Source organism: Bacillus rossius, chromosome 1 (genome assembly GCF_032445375.1).
Source record: "Bacillus rossius redtenbacheri isolate Brsri chromosome 1, Brsri_v3, whole genome shotgun sequence".
Taxonomy (NCBI): Eukaryota; Metazoa; Arthropoda; class Insecta; order Phasmatodea; family Bacillidae; genus Bacillus; species Bacillus rossius.
In genome coordinates, this window is record NC_086330.1 from 78289317 (window position 1) to 78301509 (window position 12193).

General features: G+C 42.6%; 1 protein-coding gene across 10 annotated transcripts in view; it reads right to left on the minus strand.

Annotated features, from left to right (window-relative positions):
• Positions 1-2100, minus strand: part of LOC134538168 (uncharacterized) — a 129353-nt gene extending 127253 nt beyond the window's left edge. For 2 of the 10 annotated variants that reach the window (XM_063379273.1, XM_063379232.1), the window contains exon 1: positions 1666-2100. The gene's annotated coding sequence lies outside the window, so the exon portion shown is untranslated. The remainder of the gene's footprint in view (positions 1-1665) is intronic. The other 8 variants (XM_063379254.1, XM_063379292.1, XM_063379247.1 and 5 more) reach the window with 8 other exon arrangements.
• Between the last annotated feature and the right edge of the window lie 10093 nt (positions 2101-12193).

A 12193-nucleotide genomic window follows, 5' to 3' on the forward strand; every position in this document is an offset into this window, starting at 1 on the left:
AGTGGACTAACAACAATTAGATTCAACAATAACAGTAAATGCAGACAGACAACAAAACCTGGATAACAAAGCCAATATATGAACACAACAATGAAGATGAAACAGATATTATGGACATCACAATGAAAACAACACTGATTAACACAGTAGGTTTCCTATGAAAAAACAGTTGCGACTATCAGTCCGTTTGTGCCTGATGATGGGAATGAGAATCACAGAAGGGTAATGAATGATGTCTAAGATATTGGCTAATGATAATAAATTGAATGGTGGAATGAAAGAAAATATAGTATGCAGTAATGTCAACAGCAAATGATAAAATAGTGCCATGGGAAAAAAAAAGACAAATAATAGTGTTTTTTGAAGCGATAGTAGTGGTCAGATATACTAGGAGTAAATAAATAAGTAGAATTGAATATCATTAAAAATTGAATAAATAAGTAAATAAGAATTAAGTAGGCAATAAGAAAATTATTAGATATGTGAGATAATGAGTGTAGTAGTCACAAGGAAAGAGGAAAGTCGTGTTTATTTATATTGAAATAGTATAACAGTACAGTGTAGAGAGAATGTCGTCGTGATTGTAATAGTGACCAGGGAAAAGACAGTTTTGTTTCGTGATAACGAATAAATTAAAAGGAAGCATGGCAAATTGCGGTGTAAATTTATATTCTACTAGAGAAATAGTGACAGAAAATGATTATTGCCGTAATACTGAGAAAGGTAAATAGTTTTTTTATGGCTATAAAATATTTGTAACTTTAAGTTTTAAGTGAATTTTGTTTGATGTGATAGATGAGAGGTGTGGTGTGTGTGTTTCATTTGCTTTGGTTAGGTGAATCATAAAAGTTCTTAGGTAATGTAAAAATGGCTCATTTTCCTGTTATGTTCGTAATGTAATTGTTAAAGTGATAATCACAAAGCGAAAGGTTTAGTGAGCATAGGTTAGCTAGTAAAAAAAAAATTCACGTATTAAATTTTAGTATATTAACGGGAGGATATCGTAAAGGAGACTAAAATTCTACAAGATTTAGTTTGTTTTGGACTAGTGGTATTTCATTTGTATAAAAGAAGAATTTTCATGATTAAAACTTTGTGATATTATGAAATAGAAAATTGGCCCACTGGGACTATTCCATTTTGGTATTATATTTTCTGAAAGTGAGACGTTTCCAAATAATATTTTCTCAGTATCGTGAAGTAGAATAGTTCCACATAGTCTACTCTATTTTATAATAGTGGTATTTAATTATCTGAAAGTGAAATGTTTCAAAATAATATAGTCTCTGTATCATTAAGTGAAATACAGTCCCACCTGGTCTATTTTATCAAGCGATACCACAGTATTGAAAAATAGACTCCAGCAGGGGGAGTTATAATATAGTTTATGATACCAAAAAAAGCATAAAAGTAAAAAAATTAAATGTATAAAAAATAGTGATCATTGTTCCCGCCCAAAACCCTCATAATCCTGCGCTTATCCCTAAAAAAAGTATGGGTGGTAATGACGTAAGCAACGCCATCTTGGTGATATCATTAATAATGTTATGGTACCACCATCTATAATAGTCCTGTTATATTATATTAGTGGCATTTAAAAACTGTAAAATCAAATAAATGGTTGTAAGGTTAGGTAAGTGAAAATTCGCTAATTTGGAAAATTACCTTACAATGTGTGCTGTATTTTAGTAGTATCTGGATAAAAGTATTTACTGCACAATAACCTGCAAAACTCTGCTTAATTAACAAGAGAGCATTAACCTAATTTTAATAAATACATAGGTTTCAACATAAAAAATTTTTACACGTTCAAGAGATTCAATAATTAATTTGTACCCAAGTTCAATAGTATCTAACCAGATCAACACTTTTACCGCAATCACTTTTAGCAAACTATAACGCTAATTTTTTTTACAAGATATGAATAACGTATTCCCAAAAAAATAAAACATTCAATTAAGTATCTGTATTTATACAACAGACTTAAAAATAATAACAATAACAACCATGAACCACTGAATTCGCTACTACAGACAACCCTATTGTTAGGTTAGAACGAATGTTTTAAAACTTTCTTACAAAAAAATTAACTTTTTTTTTGCAAAATGGCCTACGCATTATCAACATCAGCCATAAAGTCAAATTGTCCTCGTTTAACCTTGACGCCGTCCCCGCTACCTCTGAGTATTTAGACGTGATTTTGTTCAGTTCGTGATCTCAGGGAAGGTTCGGCCTTGTGGCTAGAGGTAGGGGTCAACGCAGTAGGGCCCCCCGAGCTGTTGAGGCCACTCGGGACGCCTGAATAATAACACAAAACCTCTTCAGATAGTTGGTGAATTTAATACAGCACAGCCCAATACATGGTGCTGCCCGTTCTGGCCGTAACGGTTTGCCCGACGCGACTAGTCACACGCGCAGCTCACTTCCTCAGTGGCGGCTCACGATTCTTATGCGCGTGAGGGGCAGACTCGTATACGTGACGCGAAAGTTACAAAAGACACTCTGACATGGCACACGATATTTTGAAGCACAATACACTACACTAATACCTAGCTCTGGATAAACTGGGCTAGCAACACGTAGGCCCGTGTCTCCGGCGACTCTACGTGGTGACTAGGTGTGTCCCAGGGACTGAATCGTTATTAAGTTTGGTGGCGCACTGCAGTACGACGGTGATACATAAGCCCTGACATGACGAATTACACTTAGGCGAACAACTATTCCGCTAACACATTACACTTGATAAACTGGGCTAGCAACACGTAGGCCCGTGTCTCCGGCGACTCTACGTGGTGTCTAGGTGTGTCCCAGGGACTGAATCGTTATTAAGTTGGATGGCACGTGTCGCCTGCTGGCTGCCCCGTGCAGGCCAAAACTAAGTAGCCTGTAGGCTAGGTTGGGCGTGAAGCGCCGACGTAAAAACACATACTCTCCCCACAGTACTTACGTATGACGTAAACACTCATCTCGGAGCACTGATTGAATTAAGTTAAGTACCTCATGGTAAATTTAGGCCGACCGCGGAACTGTACAAAAGGTTGAAAAGAAATTACACTATGGAAAACTACATGTCGGTGAATGCAAAGGTTGAAGGTTCCGCGTTGCGCGCAGGCTGCCGGCCTGGTTGAGCTCTCGAAGGACACTAGCGGTGTCGCCGCGCGCGACCCCCTCCCCCGCCAGCCCTCCCGCGGAAACGTGTGAATTTCGCGGGAAACTGAACCGGCCAGGTTCGGGACAAATCGCACATTGAAACATGATTTTGCAAAGACTTTATTATTAATTAATAAAAAATAATGTTTAATAAAATCCTGTGGAAAAACATAATTATAACAATTTGTTGTAGTGCGGCGGAAGGATATGCCACACCCGGCCGGATCCTTGCGCCGGTGTAGCACTCGTTGTATGGCGTTCGCCTCGTCGCACGAACTGCACTTTGCTGCGCGCACGGGCGCGTTCGGTGCACACGCTTTTGCGAGACGTTGATGAGGCATAGCGGTCTATGCGACAGAGGAGCATTGGCGGTCGGCGTCAACCTTCTTTATCAAATCGTAATCAAATATCAGTATGTATATATTATTACACCCCAATTTTACCCGAGACTCGTACCAAGAATCACTCGTACCACAAGCCGGTGAGCAACCGACTACGCTACGGAAGTCGGAAAAAAAATTAACAAATAAGTTCTCAAACTATCAAAACTTTATAATACGTGTGCTGTTACATTTATGACTATTTCACGCACATAAAGTAAACAAACTATTTATTTACTAACATTTTATTATATTTATCGTTGTTTGTTTATATTTTTCCGTTTGAACGATTTATTTTGTGTAATTGAACGTGTCTACGTGTGTCGTAATCTTTGACATAATTCAAGCTGACAATTAAGCACCATTTGACTAGACCCCTCTAGGGCCTTATTGGTTTTGACGGTGATTTAAGCTTTTGACACAGATTTTATATAAAAGAGTGCTTATTGTTGGAAAATAACATTTTAAATTTGTGATGTTTCGGCACGTTAAGGCGTTTTTGGTGAAGTCGGATTTCATTATAAAGTGTTAATTTACGTTAACGGTGTTTTCGTTCCGGCCAATGGGAGGCCGAGTAGCAATAATGAAGAGTTTGGAACTAAAATTAAGAATGGAGAGTAAAACAAATTGTGGCGACACGGTAAAAATCGCCGGGATTTAGATCCCTTGATAATCCGATATTCGTCGAAGCTATTTAGGTAATCCAAGAAAAAGGATGTTTCCAAACGACGTTTACATTAATTATATGTAATTATTATAGGGCGCATCAGAACTGATGCGAACTTAGGAGTGAAAGTAAGTGAGTAATATATGACTCAATTTCCTCCATCGCAAAGACTGTGTCTACGAATAAAAAAAATCGTCATATCTGTTTCCCTACAAATGTAAAACATTAGATTAATACGCGAAATTACGTCAACATACTAAAACACAAACGTGTTTTAATTAATTTTACTCTGAATACACTATCCAATTCCTATACCCAGAGGTTAAACGGGACAGGATCTCACGGTGTTTTGCCGGCACATATAATGAACTACGCCACGGCAGTGGCGTAGCGTGGGTGGGGCGGAGGGGGCGGCCCGCCCCGGGCGGCAGCCCGCGGGGGCGGGTCGCCGGTGAAGCGGGTTGAGATCTGATCTATGATTCATTCATTACATGTGTCAGACACACTATAATGTTCCATTTTTATCTAACATTTTGCGCACCAACTATTTTTTAATATTTATTTAAAAGAAAAACTGCGAAATCACTGACAGAGCTCTTTATAACGTTTGTTTGTTTACATACGAACGGCAACATCGCATCACGCCGCGCCGCCCGGCGCGCGCGAGCCGAGTTGAGCGGCACTCCATATTATGTTAATTACTCATACAAAATCTTTTGTTTCACGCGTCGGCCCGTGTCGATGCCTCTCTTTCGCACTCATTGAATTTAGTACTACGCATTGTACTGTAAAGTTTGACCTTAACCCAGGGCAAACCAAACAACTTCCGCGAACCGGGACACAGTAAAACTCCTATATTGCCCCGTACCGCGAGCGCAGGTAAACCCAAAAAAATATTAAAACCCAAACTAATAGCAGGCTTAAAAAATACTAATAAGGTTGCGAACAGTGAGAGGAGGCAGCAAGTTAAAAAGACGCAAAATTTATATGACAACATTTAATAAATATATATATATCATAAAATCGTTTCATCACAAATCGGCGCATCCATCATAAAATACCTACCCTATTACTACTTATAAAAAAATAGCTATATAATAATACTAAAAAAATACTTTAAGAATTCCCCGAAAAAATTATAATTTGATCATATACTTCGGAGCTCCAAAAATTAAATATAATTACCAAAAAGGCATTAAAAATATATAATAACATATTAATACAAATACAAATACAAATATAGATACGCACCGGGCGTATCACCGCTGTAAATACTAATTAACATAGGCGAAATCTAGCAAAAAATTGACACACCTTAACATGCAAATAAATATACCAAAAATTTAGCAAATTACAAATTATGGGTTTACAAGCCCTTCTCAGTTAAATCATTTTCTAACAGTCGACGCCTTTTTTCTTCTAGGTCTGGCAGGGATTGGATGAAACACGCTGAACGTAAAATCCCAGTTTCAGTTTTATTAGTCCGTTAATTTAAATCCCAAAAATCCACAAATTATAGTTTCGCACCAGGGGTCTAAAGGGTCAACGGGGCAGTGGCACAATTACCTCAGATCTACTATGAGCTCCGCTAGACTATAAACTTGGCTATATTGTCGATTGAACAAGAATTGGCTGCTAATATTGATTTTGACAAAGTTATTTCTGACTTCGCTGCTCATAAGGCCCGTAGAATCCGCTTGTAAAACCACTCATCCTATTTTAACTTCAATAAAAGGTACCTCATTGCATGTGAAATTTAATTTTAACTAAGCACCTATAGAATGGGGGCGGCAAAATGGGTCTCCCGCCCCAGGCGCCGAGATGGCACGCTACGCCACTGCGCCACGGTACATTTTAATTGAAGTGAACTATGAAAGTATAAACGATAATTTATTCATTTTTCGCCGCACCTAAACTGAAAACGACGAACTTTACAAACGGGATAAAAACGGACTTTTGTATATGTATTCATGTGTGCAACCTAATTCCTGAGCATGGTAAAACACATATTTAGTTGCCATATGTCAAGTTATTAATTTGAATATTTATTATTTTATTAAATACGACCTAGAAATCACGTTTGTACTTTATTGTCTGTATTATGTTTGTTAATATATCCCAATTCTCCTTGTTTCGACAGTCTAACTATTTGTCTTGAAACTTTTATAAATTTTCTCTTATGTGTATTGTCCTATCTATTCTTTAGAAACACCTGACATTATACACCTAAGAGTGGCGCCCATAATTATAAGAATACGGACGTTTCAGTGGAGCGACTGATCAGCTGATCGACATAGAGCTAGGTGCAGAGCTATACTTTGGCATAGAGCTAACTGTAGAGATACCAAAAAACAACATAACACTATATGTTATATTATTATATTTATATATATATTTCTTCATCTGTTTTTGCACACACACACCTGAGTGAGGTAATACTTACATACGATTCAGCGGATAAATTTTTTATATTGGCACAAAATTTGTAAACAATTTTATGTTTGCTCTATTATTGTTATAATTCCTATCATTATATTTGATAAAACAATATTCAAATTGCCGTCACCCGACTTCAATTGATGCTATGATATTTTTTTGTCACGAAGAGCAAAAGGCTAGCTCTGATCTAACACTAATGCTATGTGGTTCGAGGCCCTAGTGAGGATCTGAGGATCACTAAGCTTATAGGATACACCAGAGAGCTGAAGTCTCTAGCTGCTATATTGCTCAGCTCAGTGTGCTGTTATTTAGCCAGTAAACTCTCATGAAACTGGAAAAATAAACAAGGAATGTTTTGAGAACCAATGTGATTTTAATCATGTGTGACTTGATTTACAGTTTTACAAGAACGAAACTCGAAACACAACTTGTTGACATATGGGCTGTCGCATGGTTGCAGTACTGATAGCTTATGCCCGGCGAGCTCTCAAGGGGGTGACACCGTCCCCGCTACCTCTGACTATTTAGACGTGATTTTGGTTCAGGTTCGTGATCTCAGGGAAGGTTCGGCCTTGTGGCTAGAGGTAGGGGTCAACGCAGTAGGGCCCCCCGAGCTGTTATGGCCACTCGGGACGCCTGAATAATAACACAAAGCTTCTGAAGATAGTTGGTGAATTTAATACAGCACAGCCCAATACATGGTGCTGCCCGTTCTGGCCGTAACTGTTTGCCCGAAGCGACTAGTCACACACGCGCAGCTCACTTCCCCAGTGGCGGCTCACGATTTTTATGCGTGTGAGGGGCGGACTCGTACACGTGATGCTATAGTTACGAAAATACACTCTGATATGGCACACGATATCTTGACGCACAATACACTACACTATTACCTAACTCTAAATAAACTGGGCTAGCAGCACGTAGGCCCGTGTCTCCGGCGACTCTACGTGGTGTCTAGATGTGTCCCAGGGACTGAATCGTTATTATGTTCGATGGCACGCGTCGCCTGCTGGCTGCCCCGTGCGGGCCAAAACTAAGTAGCCGGTAGGCTAGGTTGGGCGTGAAGCGCCGACGTAAATCCACATAATCTCCCCACAGTACTTACGTATGACGTAGAACACTCATCTTGGAGCACTGATTGAATTAAGTTAAGTACCTCATGGTAAATTTAGGCCGACCGCGTAACTGTACGTAAAAGGTTGAAAAGAAATTGCACTATTGAAAAACTACATGTCGGTGAATGCAAAGGTTGAAGGTTCCGCATTGCGCGCAGGCTACCGGCCTGGGTGAGCTCTCGAAGGACACTGACGGTGTCGATGTGCGCGACCCCCCTCCCCCGCCAGTTCTCCCGCGGAGACGTGTGAATTTCGTGGGAAACTGAACCGGCCAGGTTCGGGACAAATCGCACAGTGAAACATGATTTTGCAAAGACTGAATTATTAATTAATGAAAAATAATGTTTAATAAAAACCTGTAGAAAACATAATAAAAATAATTTGTTGTAGTGCGGCGGAGGGATATGCCACACCCGGCCGGATCCTTCCGCCGGCGCAGCACTCGTTGCATGGCGTTCGCCTCGTCGCATGCACTACACTTTGCTGCGCGCACGAGCGCGTTCGGTGCACACGTTTTTACGAGACGTTGACGAGGCATAGCGGTCTATGCGACAGAGGAGCATTGGCGGTCGGCGTCAGGGGTTCCTGATTATGTGGCTGAAGACAGCACTTACTAAATGAAAGAAGGAAACAAAATAAACTGTTGCCCATTTAGTATTTGTGCCAGAGCACACCTCTGCATAGTTACTAAATGTAAGTGGCACAGCAAAGACTCAGGTGGCGGCGCACACCGAATGTGTGGTGATGCGAAAGATCAGTCTGTTTACACTACTGCAGATTGTCATGCAAGTAAATTGTATAAGAATATATGAATAGATGTCGCATGTATAGTCTGTACACAGCCCAGTGCGGACGATGTTAGATAAAACGCAAACAAAGCTTCTCACCTGAGGATGTGTGCATGCTGCGATCTGTTAATTGCAAAGTTAAAGAGACAAAAACTCGCAAATGCATGGTTGCGAATGTTAAAATTAATTTAAGCAATGAGTTCTGTAAAATCACACCGATTGAGGAACTGGCCAAGGGGCTAATGAAAAAGGATTAAGAAAACTTACTCTATGGTGGTTACAGGTGGTGAACAAAGTTGACGCCGTCCCCGCTGCCTGTCCTGAAATTATGTTAATTAAAATGATATAAAGGAAATTTGGTCTCAAGGGCGGGGATCCTGGTCTCGTGGATGCAGGCAGGGACGCGTCGACAAAGGACCCCCTGGGCTGTTATGGCCTCCCAGTATGCCGTATTAGTGAAATACACACGTAAATTTGATTGTTTTATTCCGGTAGCACACGTTACAGAACGTCACACAAGGCACTGGCACGTGACTGGCCGTATCGTCGTCAACCTTCACTCCGCCTACACGGCCCTCGAATGGCGGCACTGATTACGTCTCACGGTGTTCCGAGGACTACTCCACCGAGGGGTGCAGGCTAACCTGAGCTACGGTGACGGCGGCTCGTGGCGCGGCAATTCTGGTGCATAGCACGTGATACTTCGTGATACACTTACTATGTGAATCTGCTACTGTCTGTGCGGGTTTACAATTAATACTGACTTATACATGGACGTGATGATGACGACACACACTAATCTTAACATGGCAATTAACACAAAATAATTATGAGTATCTCCCGAACTCGAGGTGGATTCGGTCCCCGGACTTCTAATGATCATGTGATGCGAGACTGGTTCTCGCAGTGGCGTGAGCCACATTTAAACTGGGAACGGGCGCGATGGGACCCAACGTGGTCTCTCGTTCACGTCCGTTGCACATCCCAGGGGTTGAGGCGTTCGTAAGTTTAGTTACGCGTTTGGCGCAATGCCGCCCTGCGTGGGCAAAGTTCTAATTCTCCGTGGGGAGATTTTATAGCGTGAGGTGCAGGCGCCTCGGCGGGCTGCCTTAAAACACAGAATTACGTATTACGCTGAAAGACCCGTAGTCGGGTTGCACACTTTATCTAAGAACCGCACGACATGTCGTACGGCTGGTTAGGGCTGACCGGGGAGCTGTAGAAAGAAGATTCGGAGATAATTACCTATTGATGCTAAACGTGGATATTGGCGCATAAGTTGGATGCTCCCAGTGCGCGGGGCTGCCGGCCCTGGCGAGTGCTGGATGGCTACTGACGACTCTCCCTGGCAACCGGGCCAGGGAGGAAGGGAAACCCGCAGGAAAAACGACTGAGTGCGGGAAGGCGATGCCGGCCAGTTTTGTGGGTAGAAGTATTTGACACAAGCATTAATTAATTAAAGACAATTTTTATACTTATTAAAAGTTTTAGTTTATGTTTGTTAACTGATTTACATGTGCACTAGATACCTGATGCGCATTGCCACACCCGGGCGGGCGCTTTGAGCATTTAGATGGCCGTTACTGATGTCACGCCGTTCGAGGCGCGGCACTAAGCCACACGCGCGGGTGTGTTTGTAGCACTAGCACTGGCTCAGGTGTTGAGGACACATAGCGGCCTGTGCTCTCAGAGGGAGCACCGATGGCGGCGTCAAAGTGTTGAGGACCCCATGGTATGTGTATGCATTCGATCCCTGAGCCGAGCAAGCGACGTCTATCGTGGCATCGGCAGCTCTGGGCCACTGGAGGCCACAGTTCCCACGCAAAGTAAGCGGAGCTTGGGAACGACCTGGGCTGAATTTTTGGCATAGTCGCACAGTGAATAATATTCGTTTTAATCATGCAAGACAAATGATAATATTTCGATTAACAATTAAAGATGAAAGAATTATATAAACAAAATTGGAGCTAAATCTGGCGGACGAATACACTGACGTCGAACTAAGTGTCTACCCAGCTCTTACAGCCCATTATGCCACGCCAACGCCTTCTCCTGCCCTGTGTTGTGAGTGAGCTGAACAATGTAGTGCAGTGCAGCTAGATGAAGGGGGCAGGGGAGATTCGCGTGCCAGGGGGACCAACAGCGGAAGATGAACTTTCTTTGGAAAGGATGGATGCTGTATTTACAGCGGGACGAATATTATAAATATTCTTTATTAATCTCATTTTATTGTACATATTTATTTTTATCATTGAAGTTTTTATGTTTTGTATTATTACCATTATTCATTGGGCGACTACGTCACACCCGTCTGCGACACGTCAGGGTCGGCGCAGGATGCGGGGAGGGGGAAGGATGAGGAGCCGTGCACCGTGCTGGAGCACGAGGGAGTTAGTCGTCGCCGGGCGGGTACGAGGAGCAGCCACGTGATGGGAGGCAGTCGTGCCTCGAGACGGTCGCTGAGCAGTGAGCTAACGTGTCAGTAAGTGGACGTCGGTATCGCGACGCGAGCATAGCGGCAGCCTACAGTCATAGCACGAGACTTATCTTGTTCGTATACATGTGGCGAGGACTGGGGGCATTTTCGTTTGTACATAGTAGCTTGTAGGCCATTTATGTATGTACATAATAGCTTGTAGCATATTGTGTCAGTGTTGGGCCACACTTCCGGATGTCGCCGAACTATATGACATAGTGCTAGAAGGCACCAGTAGCGCGAGGCCTGTTCAGTGTGTATATGGGCATATCGGGTTGGAGTATCCGCATTTGTACATAGTTGTTTGCAATCTAGTATGCGTATTGTGTCGCATCTCCGGACATTGCCGGGAAACGCGACATAGAGTCACTGAAACCAGAGGGGCGTAAGTACATGTAATGTGTGCAGGGACCCCCAACGTAACACAGGCCTAAACTCGTATATAGTACGGTGCAGACTATCCTGAAAGTAATGCCAAGTATCTGGTCAGTAGAAGAACCCTCGTGTCACCGTGCGTGAAACTAGACTGTCGCAGGTGGGGCTGGGACAGCCCCATGTACAGGGTCCTGTGTTAATAAACTGGGTGTTCGTCACAGACTGGTGGAGGATAATTATATGTCTGAGCTTGACCCTCCTTGGCCACACTGGCCGAACCCTACTCTACCCAGGACAAATGAGCAGCCGGGCGTCCAACCACAAGTAAGGGCTAGCGGGACGACGACAACACATATGGCAATGGAGGATGCTTACATCGAAACTTGATGGTCGCGCCAGCAACTATCGACACATCGACCTCGGCATAGTTCTCCTCGCTGCACTGACTTGCACTGCCGATGCATTTCTGGCACTTACATGGTATAGGGGTAGGTGTCACTGTGGTGATGTCGTCCGGCTGAAGGCCAACCCAAAGCCCAATGTGCAACCGCCAGTATCCGACCTCGCTAATGGAAAGTACCCCTGGCAATGGACCACCCGAGTCAGGCGAGCCTCTGAGGACCAGGTAGAACCAAGGGCCATATCTTTATTAATCAAACACCTAGACCCCAATTCATTATAAATCAGACCTTAATTTATATTAATGCCACTTTTTATTAAAAAACCCGCCCAAGGAAAGTGCGACGCAGGAGTGCCCGAGTCACTCACGTGTGAAATTACGTTAATACGTTTGTGAGTATCTT